The following is a 22,043-nucleotide window of genomic DNA, read 5'->3' on the forward strand; positions in this document are numbered from 1 at the left end:
CCTGGTCTGACAAGAAGCAAGGACATATAACATGGGCTAATTCTTCTAAGCATCAAAATGACTCTAAGAAGCAGGTTTTCTTTCATTCCGATTTATTTTTGGAGGTGGAGATTGAGACAGGGTTTCTTTGTGTAACAGCTCTGGATATTCTGGAACTCGCTCTGTAGACCAGGCTGGCCTTGAACTCACAGAGATCCACCTGCTTCTGCCTCCCAAGTGCTGGGATTAAAGGCATGGGCCACCACTGCATGACTCTTGCATTCTGATTTTAAGGATGACAAAACTAAATGATAAAAGGTTGAAGCAATTTACCCCAAGAAGTGGCAAAATGGGATTGTGGCAACCTGGCACCCAATTGGGCTCAGGGAGTCTGTTTGTTGAATGAATTAGTGACTGTGCCCCACCCAAATGGGGAAACTGAGGTCAGGCATTGACTGTACTGCCTCCAAATCTGTGTGCCCCCCCCCCCCCAAGGCTCCTTTGGCCCTCATGTTCTGCGTGTGGAGGTCCAATCAGAGTGACTGGGCTTCCTAGTGCTCAGAACCTCCTTAGTGCAGGAGCCCAGCATACTTGAAAACCACCATGCACTCTGACCTCAGAGGCAGTCAGGGAGTAGGAGGGGGCTCTGGAATGTCATTAGGGAAAGTCGTGGAGCTGAAGAATGAATGTCCCAGAGCACAGTGTCTTTCCTGTTCCTTGTGAGCAGTGGTCCTCACTAAGAACCTTGTCTAAATCTACTGACCCGGCCTCCCCACCTCCTGCTTCCTCAGTCTAGAAAATTGTTTTATATTCTGCATGGCTCTTCTCTGTTCTGGCTGAGCCCACTGCCTAGTACAGGAGCCTCTGGACAGATCCAGGGCTTCAAATTCCAAAACCCAGAAGGCCAGACTCAGGAAAATCAAATGGCATCTTATCCACAAAAACTGGCCTTGGTTCTTAAAGTCCTATCATTTGAAAATCATTGAAATCTGAAAAATCCAGCCTTTGAGATTCCAGGGCTGGCAAGATGGCTCAGTGGGTAAGGGTGCTTTTTGCCAAACCTTATGACCTGAATTCGATCCCCAACCACACATGATGAGAAGAAAGAATCAACTCCAGAAAACTATTCTCTGACCTCCACATGCTGCAGTATATCCACACCCACACACATACACAAAATAAGTAATTCTAAACACAAACAAACAAAAACCCTCCAGGCTTCCCTCCCCTACCACCACCTACATTCCTGCTCTTTATTCTTCCCTGCCAAACACATGTTGGGATGAGTGTGACTTCAGAAAAGAGGAAAGAGGTTCTCTCTCTCTCTCTCTCTCTCTCTCTCTCTCTCTCTCTCTCTCTGACTAGCAAGGCTTGATTTAGGGGTTGACCAGATAGCTCAGTAAAGGCTCAACTTGAACTGGCTTTGTTGTGTGGGAGCCTGGAGACTTTGAGCACCGCCGTGAAAACCTCAGACTCTCTCCTGAAATAGGTAGACCTAACTGTCCTTTGAGGATGATGAGGCTGGAGTTTGCCCAGTTTTGGATGCCCAGCCTACAGTGTGGCAGAATTTATAACCCCCGGCCCCCTAGTCTGTCTTCTTCTAGCTACCCCAAGGCTGCCATGTGGCAGGAGTTCCTAGTTGCCGTTGGCCATTAGACAGATGTTTCTGTCTGCAGGACAGAATGCTGTGGCATAGATTGTCCCTGGGCACAGCTGGGCAGAGGCTCTGGATCCAAGGCATATCTGATTCAGAACAGGAAGTTTGTTCACCAGCATTCCCAGCTTGCCTCAGGCAAAGGCCGGTGAATGGAGCTATAGGGAAGGCAGTTGGAGAGAGCTCAATATTTGATGAATACCTACTGCATGGCAGCCATTATCTGTGGGCACACAGAATCTTTGTGCTGAGTTTTGGTCTAGCTAGAGAGACAGATGTTGATGAAGTAACCGCTTGAATTAGTACACATCTTTCAAAGTCAGCCAACCTTACAAGGCACATTGAGGGTGCTCCAAAACCCAGCAACTGCTGTTGCTGTCACCCACCTAGCTTCGTGTTCTTACCTTTTAGATCTTCCTCTGGGGACACTTCTGCCTTCCGTCCACCCTCATGACCCAGGCACGATGAAGTTAGGGCCACTTTGGGTAAGCACTGACTTTAACAAATCAGAGCACTCCACTCCTTGACCTCTCTGATGACTGGTCAGAGATGTGTTTGGGACCTAAGTCTGGTTTTTGCAAAGATAACTGAGAGAAAAATGGAGTTCCTACTCAGCTGGGAGTTCTAAACTGGAAGGTCAAAAATCTGGAGCCACTCTGGGGCCCTAAGGGAGAGTTCACCAAAGCCCGGAGCCCATGACGGGAGGTGAGAGACCTGTCATTGGCAGACTCTGGCAGTGCCCTTTGAGATCCTAGATGCAGCATTACTCAAAGTCAGACATCCCCCAGGCTTTTCTGTTATCAGAACCAGCAATCACCCTTTCTGGCTCGAGTCTCGCTAGGTTTGCTTGCCCATCAATTGCAATGAGAGCTTAGTCTGATGCTAGCGGACTAAAGGGTCGAGGAAGGCTACCCCGAGACAGGACATTCACGCTGAGCACTGAAGGGCAAGGAAAAGAGAAGGAGATAAGAGACATGTGTGAACTCAGCAGTTTGGGGATCTGAAAATCGTGAGATATTCAGGAATATCTGAATTCATTCTTTGTGGCCAGAGTCACCGTGGGGGTAGGCCAGTCACAATTACACCCACTGCTCATGTCAGTCTCTGCGTTCAGTTTCAGTAAACATGGAAACGGTCATCTGTATCCAACTCCGGTAAGACCTATGCTCTAATGCATTCCCTGTGTGGGCAGAAGATGGTCTTTCTGTTCTGACCAGTCTCAGGAGAGCAAGGCCCCAGCGGCCTTCAAAAAGCACCCAAGCTTCAGGCTGTGGAGGCAGGAAAAGAGAGAGAGGGAGGGAAAGAAAAGGATGGGGGTGGGGACAGAGAAAGAACAATTAAAACAAAAAGCAATAACAAACTGTAAATGGACCTACTTTTTAAATACAAATAAGCATTTCATAATTTACTAGCTTTATAACATCATATAATTTTGTGGTTTCGACTTTCTTCAATTTTAAGTGTTTGTTTTTTCATTATGAAAGTCGTAAAACTCCTTTTTGGAATGTGCAAAAGAGAGTTGTAACTCTTTATAATGTTCTTATTCTAACCCCACTGCAGTCAGGTTTGTGGTACTTTTCTGTTTGGCTGCTTCCAAGCAGTGTGAGCGCAGTGCCGCTTTTCAAATGTGGACGTGCACACAGGTCCCTAGGGATTTATTTAAATGCAACTCGTGCCTCAGTGGGTCTGGATGTCACTGGGATTGCAGATATCTGATATGCTTCAAGGTGTGCTAGGTGGTTTCAGACCTCAGAGTGAGCTAGGCCCAGCCCGACCAATGCCAGGCTGTGTGGCCTCAGGCTTTTGTCTGACCCTGTGAATCCTGGTTCTTAGGGAGGTCCTGTTAATCTCTAGTTGAATTAAAGGGTCAGAGTCAGCGGGTGTCTAAGTACCACTGCAGTGCCACTGGGAGAATTGGGTGGCTTTGGAAGGGCAATCTTGTGAGGCCACTAAAGCAGGGGACCTGTGGGAGTCTGTTCCAGAGGGAGTTTCCTAGGAGTGTGGCCCCAGAAACTGCTGAGAAGTGAGATTCAAGCGTTGCAGGAATCAAGCTTGCCTCAGAGGATTGCTCAGAATGTGCTGTAGATGCACACACTGACCCCCACCTTCCTCACCCTTCCTCCTGCAGGACCCATGTGAACGCTCGGTACATGTTTAATTAGGTTGGTTATTGCTTCCGTTTCCTTTCTGTTGCTGTGATAAAACACTCTGACCAAAAGTAACTTGGGAAGGAAAGGGTTTATCTGACTTATACTTCCAGGTCACAGTTCACCACTGAGGGGAGTCAGGGCAGGAACTTGAAGCAGAAACCATGGAGAAACACTGCTTTGCTTGCTTACTCAGATTCATGCTTAGCTAGCCTTCTTACACAACTCATGACTACCTGCCTAAGGAATGGTGCTGCCTATGGTGGATTGGGTCCATCTACATCCATTAACAGTCAAGACAATGCCCCATAGACATGCCGATCTGATCTAGGCAGCTGCTCAGTAGAGGTTTTCCTCTTAGATGATTCTAGGCTGTGTCAAGTTGACTATCAAAGCTAACTGGGCTAGCAACTATGGTGGGTCATATAACTAGCCTAGCTTGCTAACCCTCAGCCGCAATCTATGCTCACTGCCTGTTTCCACTGAAATCTTCCATTCTAAGTCTACAAATGTCTACCTGGCGGGGGAGGGGCACCTATTTATTAATTCTCTGGGGTCCCAGCAAAGCTAACCTTGCTCTCTCTTTCACTTACCATGAACAAGCACCTGCCTATTGCCCACCCACATAGCCTGGCATTTACCTTCCCAGGGCCTGGCTCCTTCGAATGTGTGAGCTGGCTTTCCCTGGGGTCAGAAGATTGTTCAAGGTTCCTGAATAAACGGCAGAAAGGAGAGCTCGGTGTTGTGTCTTCCTTGCTGGTCGAGGTGGTCGCGTCACAGCTGAGCTGAAGGGCTTCCAGATCCCACCTCTAGGTTATCTGTCCTGTCTCTGTGTTGGTCAGCTTTCTGTCACCGTAACAAAACACCTGAGGAAGGAAAGATTTCTTTTGACTCTTGATTTAAGGCTACAGTCTCTGGTTCCATTGCTTTGGGACTGAAGTAAAGCAGACTATTGTGGCAGAGAGGGTGTGCTAGAGCAGAAGTGGTCCTCTCCCTGTAGCCAGGAAGCAGAGAGCACACAGGGGCTAGTCACAATATACATCCTTCATGCCCCCCCCCCCCAAGTAACCCACTTCTTCCAACAGTTCCCTCCACCTCCCGGTAATATCACAGGTCGTGAATCCACTGATGCATTGATTCATTGATCACGAGAACCCCCATGATCCTACTACCTCTCAATGATTAGATCCACTGTCTGGGAACCAAGCTTCTAGCCCATGAGTCTTTCAGAGGGATGCTTCAGATCCAACAGTAATAGCCTCAAGTGCTGTTGTCCCCTGCTGTGATTCCTAGCGAACCAGCTTCCCTCCATCCCTCAGCATCTGGGTCAGACCTTCTACTTCACAAGTCTTCAAGTCCCTTAGCTACAAGGGCTAACCTCGCCATGTACTGTCTTGAACTCACCATATATAAGGCATGTGCTCTGGGGAGCAATAAGCTTAGGACCAAAACAAGGGAGAATTAATATACAACAGGGAAGTCTGATTCAAGTTCAGACGTCCTCACTTCCCCAGCAGGCCAGCAAAAGGCCAGAATTGAATATCTTTGGTCCACTCTGGGTCGTGTGCTGATGTTTATGCCAATTGCTGTGACTAGGAAAATCAACAGCCCTGATTGGCCCAGCTCAGCTCACATGGCTACTACTGGAGCCAGAGGGATTCTAAGTGGAGGTCAAGTTCTGGAAGCCAAGGCCCACAGGTGCCACCAGGGAAGTTACTTAGACAACTTTCCCATGACTGTGGCTGGTGTCTGTCTCTCCTCCAGCTATGCAGGGAGCATGTCTTTCCAGTGTGTCATTCCAGAATATCATTCCAGATGAGGGGATGAGGAGTTTCGTAAATGACCATCAACTACTTTTGATGCAAATGACTTGCTATGTAGGTCACCTAGGGAGCAAATTGGAGCAGAATGTGACAAGAGATCTTTCTGTGTGACAACGTGTATTAAGGAATGTGTCCTGACATTTGGAGGGTCACCGGCTGAGGCTGGCTCAGCGTCTGTGTCAGTGTGAGAGCACCTGTGTGTTTCACAGACTCTGCACATCTTGCAGGGGAGGGTGGATGGGGGTGGGCAGTGTGGTGATATATTGTGTCCCCCAATATATTGTGCATCCTAATAAACTTATCTGGGGTCAGAGAACAGGACAGCCACTAGATAGACATAGAAGCCAGAAAATGGTGGCATACACGCCTTTAATCCTATCACTTGGGAGGCAGAGATCCATCCGGATCTCTGTGAGTTCAAAGCCACACTGGAAACAGCCAGGCATGGTGACTTACACCTTTAATCACAGGAAGTGATGGCATAAAGCAGAAAGGTATATAAGGCGTGAAAACCAGGAACTAGAGCTGGTTAAGCTTTTAGGTTTTTGAGCAACAGTTCAGCTGAGATTCATTCTGGATGAGGACTCAGAGGCTTCCAGGCTGAGGAAACAGGATCAGCTGAGGAATTGGTGAGGTGAGGTGGCTGTGGCTTGTTCTGCTTCTCTGATCTTTAAGCATTCACCCCAATACCTGGTTCCAGGTTTGTTTTTATTGATAAGACCTTCTAACAATTCATGCTACAGGGTAGGACTTCTATCTGGATGAGTGAGGAAAACAATGTCCAGGGACTTCAAAGCTTTTATCCCAGGTGACATAGCCAGCAGAATCTTAATCCCTTTTCTGAAGCCCTGTGCTATTGGGTAGGGAGGCTAGTGTTCTGGGACTTTCTGATGGCTTGCTAAGGGGGCGGGGGTTCTCAATTTCAAGGGTCAAGGAGGAAGGATCTAGAATACCTTGTATTAGTTATTTTTTTATTGCTGTGATAAAACACCATGACCAAGGTGATTTTAAAAAGGAAGGTTTCTTTGGCTTCCAGTTCCAGAGGGATAAGAGTCTGTCATGGTTGGGAAGTGTGGCAGCAAGTAGCAGACATGGTTCCAGCAACTAGATGTTGAGAGCTCACATCTTGAACTGCAAGCACCAAACAGAGGGAGCAAGCTAGGAATGATACCAGGGTTTGAAACTTCAAAGTCCACCGCCCGTGACGTACTTCCTCTAGCAAGGGCACACCTCCTCAATATACCCAAACAGTGCCATCCACTAGAGACCAAGTACTCAAGTGTCTCAGCATATGAGGGACATTCTCATTTATACTACTACATCCCCTTTGGGACCTTGTGGAAGTGTACCTCTTAGTTTGGCTCTCCTCAGAGGTGGACCCAAGAGGTGGGAGGTCCAGCTGTGGTTTGGAGGGGACAGTGTACTGAGAGGCCTTGAGAACAGAGAGCAAGCAGCCAGTGCAGAGCACTGGGCCCACATGCTGTCTGAACAACTGGAGCAGAAGGCCGGGGACTTGGAGACTCAGGGCAGAAGCACTCATGAATTGTCCTACTTGAATGCTGAAGGAGCTGGCATGCATGTGCCTTGACTGTTGTCAGCCATTGGTTGGAGCTGCTCCACAGGGGTGCTGATTTGCCAGCAAGTCTAGCAGTGAGAAGGAAGCCTCAGGCGCTGCCAGATGGACGGGACTCTGTGGCCCGCCGAGGGTGAGGGGGTCTAATGGTGGGTGGGCAGAGGCCGGAGAGGGCTTTCCTCCCAAGCTTCAGGTGAACCAATCTCTGTAGGAAAGGAGGGCATGATTCTGAAAATCAGGCCATCCTAAGTGCTTAGTATTGGTGGATTCCAGAGGCAGAGGCCATGAGGCCTATGGTAGCTTCAAGGCCCGAGGAGCCACATGGCAGGTGAGGCTGGCAGGGCCAGGACTAACTGTGTTTTCTCCCCTGCTGTTTCCCTCTGTCTTTTATGAATGTACCTGGGGCTGGAGCCAGAGCCTCCTGAGAGCTGGGAGACAGGGCAGGTTAGCTAGTTCTCACTGCTTTTAACAGAATCAGGATAAAATGTTTAGATTCACAAAGGGGAGAAACAGTGGTTCAATGGACATCCACATGGAACCACTCTAAGTGTACGGTGCCGTCCCAGGCTGGAGAGAGAACTTGGCTGTTGCAAGCTGGACTCACCTCTTCAGGAGGTAAATGGGGCTTCCCGGGTCTCCCCAACATCTCCTAGCAGGTGAGGTCATGGAAGGTAACAGGAAGCATGTGCCTGTCCTTTAGAACCAGACACTGTTGTTTCCACCAAAGTAAGTCATGAGGCCAGGGAACATTCAGGTGGAGAGGAATGTTGCCTCTTTCAACAGGTAGAGCCATGAAGTCGCACTGCACAGGGTGGTGGGCCCAGAGAAGCCACAGATGCAAAGGCTCCAGCACAGTGGGGACACACGGAAGTGGCCGGCCAGTCTCTGATGCCATTACTCTTAGCTGATTTCCAAAGTGCTTCTGAACAGAGAGAAGAGGAAGAACGGCAAGGAAGGAAGACCAGTGTTCAGAGCCTGTATTTCTTCACTGTCCCAAATCTACCGTATGGATGTCCCATGCAGACTGGGCATGGACAGCAACTTCCAGACAATGCTCCATGGACTCATTCAGGGACGATACACCAGCCTGTGGTAAATGCCTCCCCAAATATGAATCAATTGTTTGACTAACTAGATAGTCCTTGACATTGTCTCAGACCCCCAACTCAAAACTGATGTGAGTTACCTGGAACCTGAGAGCCAAGTACTTGACTATGATGAGGAAGTACTTGACTATGATGAGGGTGCCCTCTGGGTTTGTGGGGCACATTGCATGTGGGCCAAGAAACAGACACTCTGGCTATATGTTTCCATACCCAGGATGATCCCACTGAGAGTGCTGGGTGTAGACAAGTGAACACAGTAGCTTGTAGGACTTGTGAGAGCTTAGCGGTTGGCCATCTGTCCCATTCTTATTTCTGAGGTGTCTAAGTTAGGGTTTCTATTGCTGTGAAGAGACGCCATGCCCACAGCAACTCTTATAAAGGAAAACATTTAATTGGGATGGCTTACAGTTCAAAGGTTTAGTCCATTACCACTATGCAGGCAGACATGGTGCTGGAGAAGGAGCTGAGAGCTTTTCATCTTGATATTCAGGCAGCAGGAAGTGCGGTCTGAGACTGGACATGGCTCAAGCATATATGAAACATCGAAGCCCACCTCCACAGTGACACACTTCCTCCAGCAAGGCCATACCTATTCCAACAAAGCCACACCTCCTAATAGTGCCACTCCCTCTGGGGACCATTTTATTTCAAACCACCACATGGGGACCTTGCTCATTCAGTCTGCTAAAGGGTGTGTGTGCCACATGACTGTGAGAAGCTGCTATGACAAAATATTAATGAAGTCTCATTCTAAAGGTAAAACTAGGAACAATCCAGATCTTCTTCCCTCTGCCTTCCCCCAGTCCATGAGCACAGGTGCATCTCAAGAAGTGGAGCAAAGGAGGTGTCCTGTCTCTCAGCAGGCAGGTGAGAAGAACTGTCATGGAGCCACATGGTAGCTACATCCAGATATCTCTGTCCCATCCACATTGGCTTTGAGGGGTGACCAGTTTTGTCTGAAGCATCGGATAATGAACCTAGGGCCTTCTCATGTGTGCTGGGCAGGTGCTCTGCCACTGAGCTTTGAGTAATACAGGGTCTACCACAGTAACATTCCACACATGCATCCCCTCCCTCGTGGGTTGGATTGTGTCGTTAAGTGTTCCTGCAGCTGAACAGCACAAACAGGCAGAAGCACAGCGTTTGCCAGAAAGAGCCAGACAGTGGCAGCTGTGAGTGTTTCGTGTGGTCAGTGCACAGTACACACATGGGAATCTCTAGAGCACTGTCTCGAGGGAGCTAGAAAGTGCAGGACCCTTCCTCAGTCCACAAATCTTGGCATTCCTTTTCTTTTTCAGTTCCTGACCTCAGCTTTTATAATGCAAGTTTTCTCTTGCCTAGGCTTGTAATCTGAGGATGAAGTGATGGCTCCCCATAATACATCAGGGCACTATGACCAGAAAGGAGGATGGGAACTTCCGCAGAATCCCTTCATCTGGCCACCAGGGGCTTGTCCCTAATCTGTGCCCAGAAGACACTCATTATTTGTTAGGTGGTGGGTAGCTGAGACCCTCTAATGAGGACGTCAGAGCTGCCTCTTCCAAAGGGCCGGGGGAGGACGGCACAGGGCCCTATGCTGGGTGAGAGCCTTTGGGCTTCCGTAGAAGAACACCATAAACACAGTGACTTAGAAACTAATCACAGCCCAGGAGTCATTAGGACAGTCACACAGCGGGTAAGAATTTCAGTACATGAATTGGAGGAACCCAGGCTTTGGGACTGTGACACTTGTCCAGGATTGATGGTGTGAATTAGTTTTCTGTGTTGATTCCATGCAGAGAGAGCCTGTTTTCTCTAATGAAACAAATTCTCCACTAACGAGTCTCCCTATAGCATGGAAGAGGTGGAGTTTGATTTGGTTTTGGTTTTCTTCTCTAAATTACCAAAAGGACTTTTTTCTTTTAGTAATGGGAAGCAGCATCCCATCTGAAGGAAAGTCATTAGTCCATCAATGCCACCATTATGCTTCTTGTTCATGACTCACTCCTCAGCTCCACCAGGCAAAGCCCCTGTGTTCTCACTGCGAGTCAGTTACAGATCAGTGTGCCGTCACATCCACAGACCACACATTCACACAGGGCTCAACATGGCCTCATGGTTCCCCAGGCCAGCTGCATAGACGACAGTGCCTGAAGGAGGCACGTCTGCCCCTCACAGTTCTGCAAAGCTTGTTAATTCTTAGACAGTTGGGTGTGAATATCGCATTGGCATTTATAGTGTCTTTGACACACTCTGTCTCACCCACTCGGAACCACGCACCTGCAGAGGGAAGGCGTGCGTACAGCAGCAGATGTTGTGTGCCCTGGGAATGCTTAAATATGTGCTTGCTATAGAAGGCGTGTGTTACCCAACACAGACCTGGGGGAGGAGGAGAGGGAAGGGTTTTTAACTTTTCTCTCTCTTTTTCTTTCTTCCTTTTCCTTTTCTTTGATCTCATGTGGCACAGGCTGACCTTAGACTCTATGTAGCTGAGGATGACCTTGAACTCCTAATCCTCATGCCTAGTTTATGTGGTGCCAGTCTTCTGTGCATGCTAAGAAAGCTCTCTGTCAATCAAGCTGTATTCCTGCCCCCTTTTATCTTTAAGAGCAGGGTCTTGGTATGTTGTCTAGGGCAGAGTGTGGTGGCTACTCCCAGGCACAGTCCCACTACTGACACTTAGTGTAGATATCCCTTGCTTATAACACACAATAGTGGAAAACCTCACAATGCTCAGATAATCCTCCTGCCTCAGCCTCTGAAGGATGGGAACAACAGGTGCTGAATGATAGGTATATGCCACTGCAACCAATAAACTTTATCTGTGTGTGTGTGTGCTTGAGTTGTGTAGGTGTTGTGTACACGTGTGTGCAAATGCATGTGGGTGCGCACACATGTAGAGGCCAAGTTCAATGGGTTTCTTCCCCTGATCATTTCCTACTTTTATGTGTTTATTTTTGGAGACAGCGTCCGCCAGTGAACCTGAAGCTCCTCAGTTTGGCTAAGCTGACTGGTCAGTTAACTTCGGAGATTTCCCTGTCTCTGCCCTCCAACCTCCAGCGCTAGCGTCACAGAAGCACGGCAACTCCCTGGCTGCTTACATGGGTGCTGGGTGGGGATCCAAGCTGAGGTCTCACTCTTTCATGAAAGTCACTGTACCAGTAGCCTTCTCCCCAGGCCAAGACTTTACCTTTTAAAACAAAACCGGGAAGATGTTGGAACTTATATAAAAAAACAAATAGAAGAAACCTGGGCTATAGAGTCAGATACACCAGGTTGTAAGTTCTAACTCTACAATTTAGTAAGCTGTGTGATGGTGGGTTACTCACTTGGGGTCTCTGAGCCTCTCATCTGTCAAATGGGGCTCTCAGAGGAATTTCCCTGTTAGGGTTGTGGCAAAGACAAGTTTAACCAATCCCCAAGCTGGACCATAAAGAGATGAGCATTTCAGGGCTGTGGAGATGCTCAGTCAGTAAAGTGCTTGTCTAGCAGACAAGAGGCCCTGAGATGGATCCCCAGAACCCATGTATAGATAGATATCAAGAAAATTCAGAAGCTGGAGAAAGAGTTCAGCAGCTAAAAGCCCTGGCTGCTCTTGCAGAGAACCTGAGTTCAGATCCCAGCACCCACATGGTGGCTCACAACCATCCTTAATTCCACTTTCAAGGAATCAAATGCCCTCTTTTGACCTCCATGGGCACCAGGCATGCATGTGGTACACAGACAGACAGACAGACACACACACACACACACCACATGTAAACATAACTTTTTTTTAAATCTGAAAAATTAAAAATAAAAAATGAAAACTCAATCATGGTGGGGTACTCCAGGGACAGAGATGGGCAGATCTCTGGGACTCACTGGTTGGCCAGCCTGCCTAATTGATGAGTTTCAAGCTAATGAGAGATCCTGTCTTAAACAAATAAGCAAATAACAACAAAAACAAACCAAAAGGTGAAGCCCAATGTGGTGGCACATGGGAGGCAGAGACAGGGAGATCTCTCTCTGGTCTAAAACCAACCAAACAAAAAACTCAACCAAACAAACAAAAACAACTGGATAGTTCTTGAGGAATGATGCCTGAGCTGAGGTTGACCTCCTGACCTCTGACCTCCAAACACTTATGCGCATGTGTCCATGCAACTGTATGTACATGCATATACACAAAGAAATAAACATCTCATCATTAAAGCATGGTAGTTAAGGGTGGCATGCTGGGACCTCTCTGCCCTGATAGAAAAGGCATTTAGTCTTTTCCTGGATGTCAGCTTCATACCCTCAGGTGACATATCACAAATCCCAGGGACAGGTCCACACAAGCAGGTGCAGTGGCAATGCATCCACAGGCTCCAGCCTGCCACTAACTGATATGGGGACCCTCGGCTAGAGTAAGTGTGTAGGAGGTTGGCTCCCTGTCTTCATCTGCTTTCCATTGATACAACAAAATATCTGACACTGGAAGTTTACTCTGCTCAGATTCTGGGGACTGGGAAGCCCGAGAGCATGGTGCCAGCATAGAGTGAGGCCCAGTGTGTGTGAAGCCATGGAGGAAGGGCATTGGGCCTGATTTCCAGGATGGGCACTGCCACTCACGAGTGAGCATTAGGCAGATAAGGTCACCCATGCATGGGTTCCAGTGGTGCTGTCAAGTCCTGGTGCTGTCACTTTTGAGGGTGCCAGTCCTGGCGGTCTCCCTCTTATACCACCATGGGGCTAGCAAATCCCCAGTCTTTCTTTAGCACTGTGACCCTGGCTGCCTTCCTGCCGGAGTCATGGTCCCAGGCACAGATACCCTCTCTGCTGTGGATAGTCTCTCAGGAGGAATCCAGGAGGGAGGCAGCTGTCCTTGTGGTCCTTGTGACAACCACAGTCTCCCCCACCCCCGCCCCAGCCATACCTCCCAGCTTGCTGTCTCTATCTGTATCCATCTAGACCAGGCAGGAAATTAAAGTGGGCACCAGGACCTTGGCAATAAATAGCTCAGCCCTGAGGCTCCTGTCTGCAAAAAGGAATGTGATCTGGGACCTTTTTTCAAATCAGCCACATGTCAGGCACTGGGGCCACGGGGGAACTCAGACTACTTCTATCTCCCCTCAGCGGGGAGGAAGCAGAGAAAGGGAAAGAGAGAAGAGATCTGTCCAGGAGCCCATGCCTTTGGAGAGCATGGGTGAACAGCTCCCTGATGGCCTTGAGTGAGGTTCCAGGCCTCTTTGAGGAGCCTCAGCTCCCTAATCTCTAAAGTAGGGACAGAGACGAGCCTGCCAGGTGGCTCTTGTTAAAATTAAATGAGTCAATCCGGGCATGGTGAAGCACCCCTTTAATACAGCACTCAGGAGGGGAGGTGAAGGCAGGCAGATCTCTGCAAGTTCAAGGCTAGCCTGATCTACACAGAAAGGTCCAGAAAAACCAGGGCTACAAAGAGAGATCCTGTCTCAAAAAACAAAAAATAAGCTGGGCAATGGTGACACATGCCTTTAATCCCAGCACTTGGGAGGCAGAGACAGGTGGATCTCTGTGAGTTCAAGGCTAGCCTGGTCTACAGAGTGAGTTATAGGGCAGCCAGGGCTACGCAGAGAAACCCTTACTCAAAAACAAACAAACAAACAAAAAACAGCCAAAATAAGAAAACAAAAAAATTTTAAATAAATCAAATCCATCAGTGTCCTGGTCTTTCTTTACTGATTCCGGCTTTATTTTGCTTTTATATTTTCTTCTAGTTCCTTGGGGTAGAATGTACTTTATTTTATTTTATTTTTGAGACAGGCTCTCATTGTGTGGTCCTAACTGGCCTGAAACTTGCTTTGTAGTCTAGACCAGCTTTGAACTCACAGAGATCCGCCTGCCTCCCCCCCCCCCCCCCAGTGTTGGGATTAAAGGCGTGCGCCACCATGCCTGGACCAGAATATTGCTTATTTAAGGTCTTCTTTCCCACCCCCTGTTTTGACGTAGACATGTCCAGCTGTAAATTTCCCTTCTGTTCATTGCTGAGCTTTTTGCATTAGCTAAGAGATGTAAGGATCCTAGGCATCCATCAGCCAACACACGGACAGAGAATGTTGTCACATGAGGAGCAGTGGCACACGCCTGCAATCCCGGAAACTGTGAGGTAAAGTCAAGGAGACTACAACTTCAAAGCCATCCTGGGCTACCGTGCAAGAGCCTGTGTACAATATTGAACAAACCATGTTGTGCAGATCTACAACACAGCCTTTAAAAGGATGCTGTTGGTGATGTGCTGGATGAGCCTGGAGGACATTACATGAAGGGAAACAAAATGCCCAGAAAGACAAGGACCACATGATCTCACTCTTAGGTGGACTCTAGAGCTGAATCATAAAATCAAAGAGTAGGAAGAGTGATAGTGTCTACAGATGGGGTGGTAGGGTGGGATGGAGAGGTATTTATCAAAGGCCTCAAAGTGTAAGCTGGGCAAGAAGGACACAGTTCAGCACTGTACTGCAAAGTGGTGACTGAGCTAAAAATAATGCAGCATCCTCTTCAAATTTGCTGAAAGAGATTTTAAACATCCCAATCACAAAAGAGCAAAAAACAAGGTGACAGATTTGTTAATGAGCCTGATAAAATCATCACACATTGTATAAATATATCAAAACATCACATATCCAATAAATATGTGATTATTTGTCAATTTAAAATTTAAAAATTTGGGCTGGAGAGATGACTTAGCCATTAAAAGTGCTTACTATTGTTGCAGAGGATCCTGGGCTGATTCCCAGCACCCATGTGGTGGATCACAGCCCCTTGGAACTTCAGTTCCAGGGCATCTGACACCCCCTTGTAGATCTTGCATGCACACAGCGTACATACTGACAAGCAGGCAAACACATACACATAAATAAAAATAAACACATAAGAAAAAAATTACAGGAAGCACCACTTGACAGTGGGCTGCTGTAATGGTAAGCTGCTTCTGAAGAAAGAGCAAGTGGGGAAGTAGCTTTCAATGGAGCAACATGACAAGGACCACTTCATGCCAGGGGACTGAGGTTCCCACTCCTAAGTAATTTTAACAGCATGCACTTTATTAGGCGAATGCCCTAAGATCGCCTCCCTTCAACTCATCCCATTCCGGTTCTGAGAAAGTCAGGCAAATCCAAATTGAAGAATCTACTATTAAACAAACAAACAAAAAATCAAAGGCTGGAGAAATGGTTGAGCATTTAAGAGCACTTGTTCTTGCAGAGGGCCCAGGTTCAGTTCCCAGCACATATATGGCAGTTTATTATTATCTGTAATGACAACCACCTGTAATTCTAGTTCCAGGGAATCCAATGCCCTCTTCTGGCCTCCCAGAAGTATTGCAGGCATATGCTATAAATACATTCAAGCAGGAGTACACACACACACACACACACACACACACACACACACACACACACACACACCCTGACCAGGTTTGCCGAAAACTGCCAAGGTCACCAGAAGCAAGGACAATCTGTACTGTAGTTTGAAGCTTGAATGGCCCCCAAAGGTCCATGTACATGGGAAGTGGAGGAGCCTTAAGGGGAGGGGCACAGGGGGAGAAGTTAGGTCATTGGGGATATGCCCTAGAAGAGGGTATGGGGTTAGGATTAGGTTGAGTCTCCCTCTCTCCCCTCCTTCCCGCGCCATCTTCCTCTCCTTCCTAGCCACGAGGGAGCAGCTCTGCTTCAACATCTGTCCCCACCATGATGAACCACCCCATCATAGTCAGAGAGTCATGGAGCCAGGAGAGATGTGTTGGAACCTCTGAAACTGTGAGCCAAACACACCTTCCTCCTCATAAGTTGATCAGCTCAGGTATCACAGCCACAGAAAGCAGACTAATACAGTCTGTCAAACTTTTACTGGAGGGAGAAAACCGACGGTTAAATGTAGTGTGGCTGTCTGGATGGACGACACTGGGAAGGAAGAGCAGACTCCTGGACAGCATGCATGAAAGTTGGTTCTTGCATGTGACAAAAGTCCTGCAGTGACATGTCAACAGACGGAAGTGGTCAAGGGCCATGTAGGAACTCCCCATGCTATCTTTGAATACTTGTATAAATCTAAAAACTTGAAATAGAAAAGTTTATTTTAAAATACACTTAACGTAGCCCAGTGCCTGCCATATAGAAGGCACTCCCATGGGCTCACAGTTAGTGGACTCGCAGGTGTTCTTCCTGGCCTCTTAAGCATACGTCTACCTTAAAACATAGATGTGTTGGATCCTTTTCTGATTTCAGTAAAAGCATGGAACAGGGAGCTAGCCTCATTCTTAGAAAACAGTCTTTGCTAGCCCAGTAGCACAGGGACCTTGTTCAGCCCTAAGTCGGACCACCACATCCCTCCTCTGCCCAGGAGATGCAAGCACCTTCCCCCTGTTGTAGTGGCTGTCTGATACTGCCTGTCTGTCTTTCCCTCATCTGCCTGGACACCCCAGCCCCACAGTCAAGCACCTCCTCAGAGTCCTATTCAACACCATGGCCGTCCCTAGCGTCCAGTGTTCTCCTTGTCACCGTTTCAGCTCCTACCTGCTGCCAGATGTGGCTCTCACCAAGGTGGGTTTCCTTGTTCCTTGCTAATGCTTGGATCTGGAATCTCCCAGAGGCTCATGCACTGAAGGCTTATTACCAAGGGTGGTGTGGTCGGGAAGTAGCTGAGTTTATAGGGAGGTCCCTAAGTGGAGAGGGTGTGCCTTTAAAGGGAACAGTGGGATCCTTGATCCCTAACATGCATGTGCACTCTCTTTCTCTTCCCTTCCCTCCACCCCCCCTTCCCTCCCTGGCCACTTAGCGCCACCATCTGCTCCTGCAAAGCTGTGCTTCTCACCATGGGCCTACCACAATGGAGCCAACCAAACATGGACTCAAGTCTTTGCAGCCATGAGCCTGAATGACCTTTTCTCATTGTAAGTTGGTTCTTCACCATTCGTGACAGTGACAAGCTGGTGGACATACCCTGCTGCTGGGGAGGGGTGGTAGCATGCACTGACCAGCCCAGAAGGGGAGGCCTGCTTCCCAGCAGCCTGACCTGAGTGGCGTAGGCATTTGCTTTGTCCATCTCTGCCCTCGTCTGGTCTCTCTGCCACTCAGTGCTGCCATTTCTTAATGCTGGCAGGCCCTGTTTCTCAGTCATGGGTCTCAGGTCCCCTCCTCTTCCCACCGGTGCTGTGGATCTCAAGTGATTCTTTCCAAGACAGGTACTAGAAAAAAGAAAAAACATGTATTTAAGTCCCAAAATGCAGTCAGATTTTGACCTTCTTTGGAAATAGTGTCACTGTAGAGGTCATTAGTTAAAGTGAGGTCACCCTGGATTCCAGAAGGTCCTTTGTCTCACATAGCCAGTGTCTTTACATGAAGACTCATGCAAAGACAGACACACAGGGAGGTGTGTTGATAGGAGTAAAGAGATGGCTGGAAGGCCAGGAAAGCCGAGGATTGTCACCTCATTAGCATTGGAGTGACCCAGTGACAGATCCCTTCTGCAGAAATAATTTGGGACAAGAGGCTGAATTTTTTTCCTTTCCCCAGTAGGGTTTGACTCCAAGCTGTGTGACCTTGGATACATACTTGCCTTCTCTGTGTTTCTGTTTGCTCCTTATAAGAACAATGAATGCTAGCACCCGCCCCCGGAGGTTGCTGTAGAAATTAAGTGCCGTAACACCTCAGACAGTCTTGCCTGATCCTCAGGAAGGTCAGCTGCATTGTCATCCAGGGTCCCACTCTGCTTATCTTTATGCTTCCTGCCTCATCCCGTGCCCTTACTGAAAACCCAATTTTTTTCCACCCAACCTAATCTTTTTGCACACATTGGACTCAGTTCATTCATCCATTGCTGAGCAATTTCTTCTTAGAGGGCTCTGTGGGCTGGACAAGTGAGGGGAGACACAGTTTTCCTTTGAGGAAACAGGCTATGTTAAAAAAAAATGTTATTCACATGCTAAAAGGCTTCCTGGACTCAATTAAGCCCGTAGACTTCACAGCTGATTAGAATCTCATATACGGCAGCCTTAGCAGCCCTGTAGTGGGTGAGGCTGGCCCTTGGGCACCCCCTTTCTGGAAACCCCCTGCAGGTCATTGAAAAGGAGCCTGGCTGTAGCCAAGCTCCTGGGGGGAATGACTGATGACTGTTTTGGAAGGTCTCTTTTCTCCACTTTGATTTAAAGCCAATAGGAGAGTTCATAGACAGTGCACATCCCATAGGGATGAGCAGGAAGAAGAGAATCTACCTGCCACCTGCTGCACACCCCTGGGGCCCAGCAGGCGTGAGACACACTGTCAAGTATGCAGCGTCATCATGTAGACTGTTGTCACCCACAGCTCTGAGTCTGCGAGGGGTGTGCACACAGCTGTTTCTACGTGGCTGTAGCTTGAATATGAAATGTCCCCCGTGCTCTCATGCATTTGAACACTTGGTCCCTGGCTAATGGTGTGTTTCAGACGTGGAGCCTCACTGGAGGAAGTGGATCACTGTGAAGAAATCTTTAAGGCATTATATTCTAATCTGGGATCTACTCCCTCTCCACTTTTTAACTTTCTGTTCCATGTAGACATTATTACTGGATTTAGGGTCACACCCTATGCCCCAACAAGCCAGGTTCAGCCACCCATCCTTGAAAAGCCAATTAAAAGAGCCAAATTAATAGTGAAAAAAAAAGAAATAGGAGATTTATTCAATATGGCCACACTGGGAAGAGAGACAGCAATACAGCGATCCCTCCCCACTTAAGTGCCTCTTAGGAGTCTTAAGGCAAGGCTAAGTGTTAAGTAGAGGGCCCGGGTTATGCATTGCTAAGCAGTCCTGATCAAGGTGTGGTCCTCCTATCACTGTTTGGTTGCACTCTCTTGCAGGATAGCCTGCAAATCTTTTTTCCAGGAGAAAAGTTTCTGTTTTAGCTAGCCCAAGCTTTAAATCTTTTCATTTTCTTTAATTTTTTTTAAACTTTATGTCTATGGATATTTCACCTACATGTGTGTCCACATACCACATGCATGCCTGGTGCCCGCAGAGGTCAGAAGAACACATCAGATTCTCTAGAACTGGGGTTACAGATGAATGGTTGGGAGCTGCTACATGGATGCTGGGAATCAAAGCCGGGTCCTCTGGAAGCACAGCCAGTCTTCTGCCAGCATGAGCTTCATGGGGGAAATTACAATTTCTTGGGATCCATTGTTTCAATTGACAGCCAAAGTGAGGGACAGTGGCTCTAGAATAGCCTCATTCCTTCCAGGCTGGTCAAAATTCAAGGAAGTGAAGGGTCCCAAGGAAGTGAAGCTTGGATAGAGCTTGGAGTTGTGAAATGGAGTAACCTCCCACCATACCTTCCCTTCTGTAATAGACTGTGTCCCTTCAAACCACGAGCCAAGATAAGCCTTCCTCCCTTCAGTTGCTCTTGTCGGATATTTGTCATAACAAGAAAAATAATGAATACAGGGCCATTTTCACTTCATGGTGTCAAACCTCCCATGTGCCCAGTCAGGCAGGAGAACTGAAGTTCAGAGGGTGATGAGATGTACCCAGGTCCCTCTCACCAGTCCTAGTCCCTTTCTTCCTCTGTCTTCTGCAACAAACTTGGATCCCTTTGAGAGTCTCTGGTCCAAGGTCTGGCCTAGAAAATAGCACTCTGGAAAAGGGCACTGGACTGCTGCTGCATTGTTGGGAGTCGATAGAGGAAAGCAATTCCAGCCAGACCCAGCTGCTGGGAAGGCATCAAATGGAAGAAGGAGCTTTTGGAAACAGGATGTATGAGAACTTGTGGGCCTGCCAGGGCAGCATTCTGGCCAATGTCACACATTTTGTATGATAGCTGGGAGGACAAAGGAGATTCAGTAGCTTATTTCTATTGCCTCCCCGCTGCTAGGGATGGAACCCAGGCTCTTGTACAGGCTAAGGAAGTGCTACAACACTGAACTACATCCCATCCTTTCCTAGTAATGTCTTTGTCTTGGGAGGTATTCCCATTAGTGGTGTGCCAATCTTAGTGAGAATTTCGAAGGTGTAAGCTTGCATAGCTAACCAGGGTTAACCAGAGATTCCCCACAGGCAGTCTACAGACAAAGTAAGACTGTAATGGCTTACCATTACAGTCTTCTAGGGCAGGACTTCTTAATTTCCACTCACAACGCCTTCTTTTTTGTTTTAAGATTTATTTATTTAATTATTTAATTATTTATATTTATTTACTGTGTAGACAGAAGAGGGCGCCAGATCTCATTTTAGATGGTGTGAGCCACCATGTGGTTGCTGGGAATTGAACTCAGGACCTCTGCAAGAGCAGTTGGTGCTCTTAACCTCTGAGCCATCCCTCCAGCCCTCACAACTCCTTTTTATCCAATATTTTTTCATGACCCCAGGTATATAGATATATAAAATAGGTGTACAAGTCATAGCGAAATTTATTTTAAGACAATTCTTTGGTATATGTATATTTTCACCATTTATTAAAGATGAAAACCAATTTGAATCTGCATCCTAATGAGGTGGATGTGTTTATTTTTCTTTCTTTTTTTCTTTTTCTTTTCTTTCTTTCTTTCCTTTTTTTTTTTTTTTTTTTTTTTTTGTTGTTGTTGTTGTTGTTGTTTTTCGAGACAGGGTTTCTCTTTGTGGTTTTGGTGCCTGTCCTGGATCTCACTCTGTAGACCAGGCTGGCCTCAAACTCACAGAGATCTGCCTGGCTCTGCCTCCCAAGTGCTGGGATTAAGAGCATGTGCCACCACCACCTGGTGGATATGTTTATTTTTAACATGAAGAATTAAATATTGGACTAAATATTTGATACTACAGGACACAGAGCATCTTCAGTGTTTTCCAGAGTAGATGGTTTTGACTTTATCATCATCATAAATGCTGAGAACACTGCTTTGCAGAGATACAGCAAAAGCATGTTTAGGGCCATTTCAGAAATCGTTGGAAATTCTGTTCTAATCCCAGGTCAAAATTCTTTTAATAAGTTAGCAGTTCAAACAGCAATTTCAAAAATAAGAGTATTCTGGAGGCTGGTTGTGGTGGCACACAGCTTTAATCTTAGCACTAGGGAGAAAGAGGTAGGCAGGTATCTGTGAGTTCAAGGCCAGCCTAGTCTACAAAACAAGTTCTAGGCCTGCCAGGAATACACAGTGAGACTCTGTCTCATAAACAGATGGCTGGACGGACGGACTGACAGACAGATAGGAAGATATTTAGAATTCGAATATTTTGTTGAGCATGGTGGCTCACACCTGTAATCCTAGCATTTAGGAAGCAGAGGCAGGATTGCTGCAAATTTGAGGCCAGCCAAGTCTACATAGCCAGCTGGCTATGTAGTAAAACCATGTCTCAAAAAACAAAACAAAACAGCACAACAACAAACAAAAAACAAAACAACAAAAAACCACCAAAGAAAACGAAAATAAAATGACAGCTTTTTTTTTTCCACAGGCCATTTTCAAATAATATATTTTTTCCCACTTTCACTAAATCCCCTTTGTTTTCATGAAGACACTCGAGTTTACTTAGCCCTCCTCAAGATGGCGCCATTCTTTTCGGGACCCTCACTCGGGACCCTCCATTCAATGTGATATCTGCTGCAATGAAAGCTATTTTCCGTCCGTCTCAAGACGACGACAACACTAGCCATTCTCGCCTCACTTTCTGCACTCTTCAAGACGACCACAACGATCAACTTCAACCCTAGGGCACCCTCTGACCTTCTCAAAATGGCGACGAAGCGGCTCGGTACCTCATATTGACGCTTTCAAGATGGCGCCGGGATCGTAAATCTGTGTCGCGAAATTACGCAAACTCAGCGTCGCTACGAAG

At 47.3% G+C, this 22,043-nt stretch overlaps 1 long non-coding RNA gene across 1 annotated transcript; it reads right to left on the bottom strand.

The window, feature by feature from the left end:
• Positions 1-22,042, bottom strand: LOC128100142 (uncharacterized). The gene is made up of 5 exons (XR_008214681.1): positions 21,932-22,042; positions 17,277-17,448; positions 7,781-8,098; positions 4,422-4,646; positions 1-2,901 (listed from the first exon to the last, which is right to left on the bottom strand). It is a non-coding gene; the product is annotated as an uncharacterized LOC128100142 (long non-coding RNA).
• Position 22,043: the final 1 nt, after the last annotated feature.

Source organism: Peromyscus californicus, unplaced genomic scaffold (genome assembly GCF_007827085.1).
Source record: "Peromyscus californicus insignis strain IS unplaced genomic scaffold, ASM782708v3 Scaffold_6__1_contigs__length_162567912, whole genome shotgun sequence".
In the NCBI taxonomy this organism is placed as follows: Eukaryota; Metazoa; Chordata; class Mammalia; order Rodentia; family Cricetidae; genus Peromyscus; species Peromyscus californicus.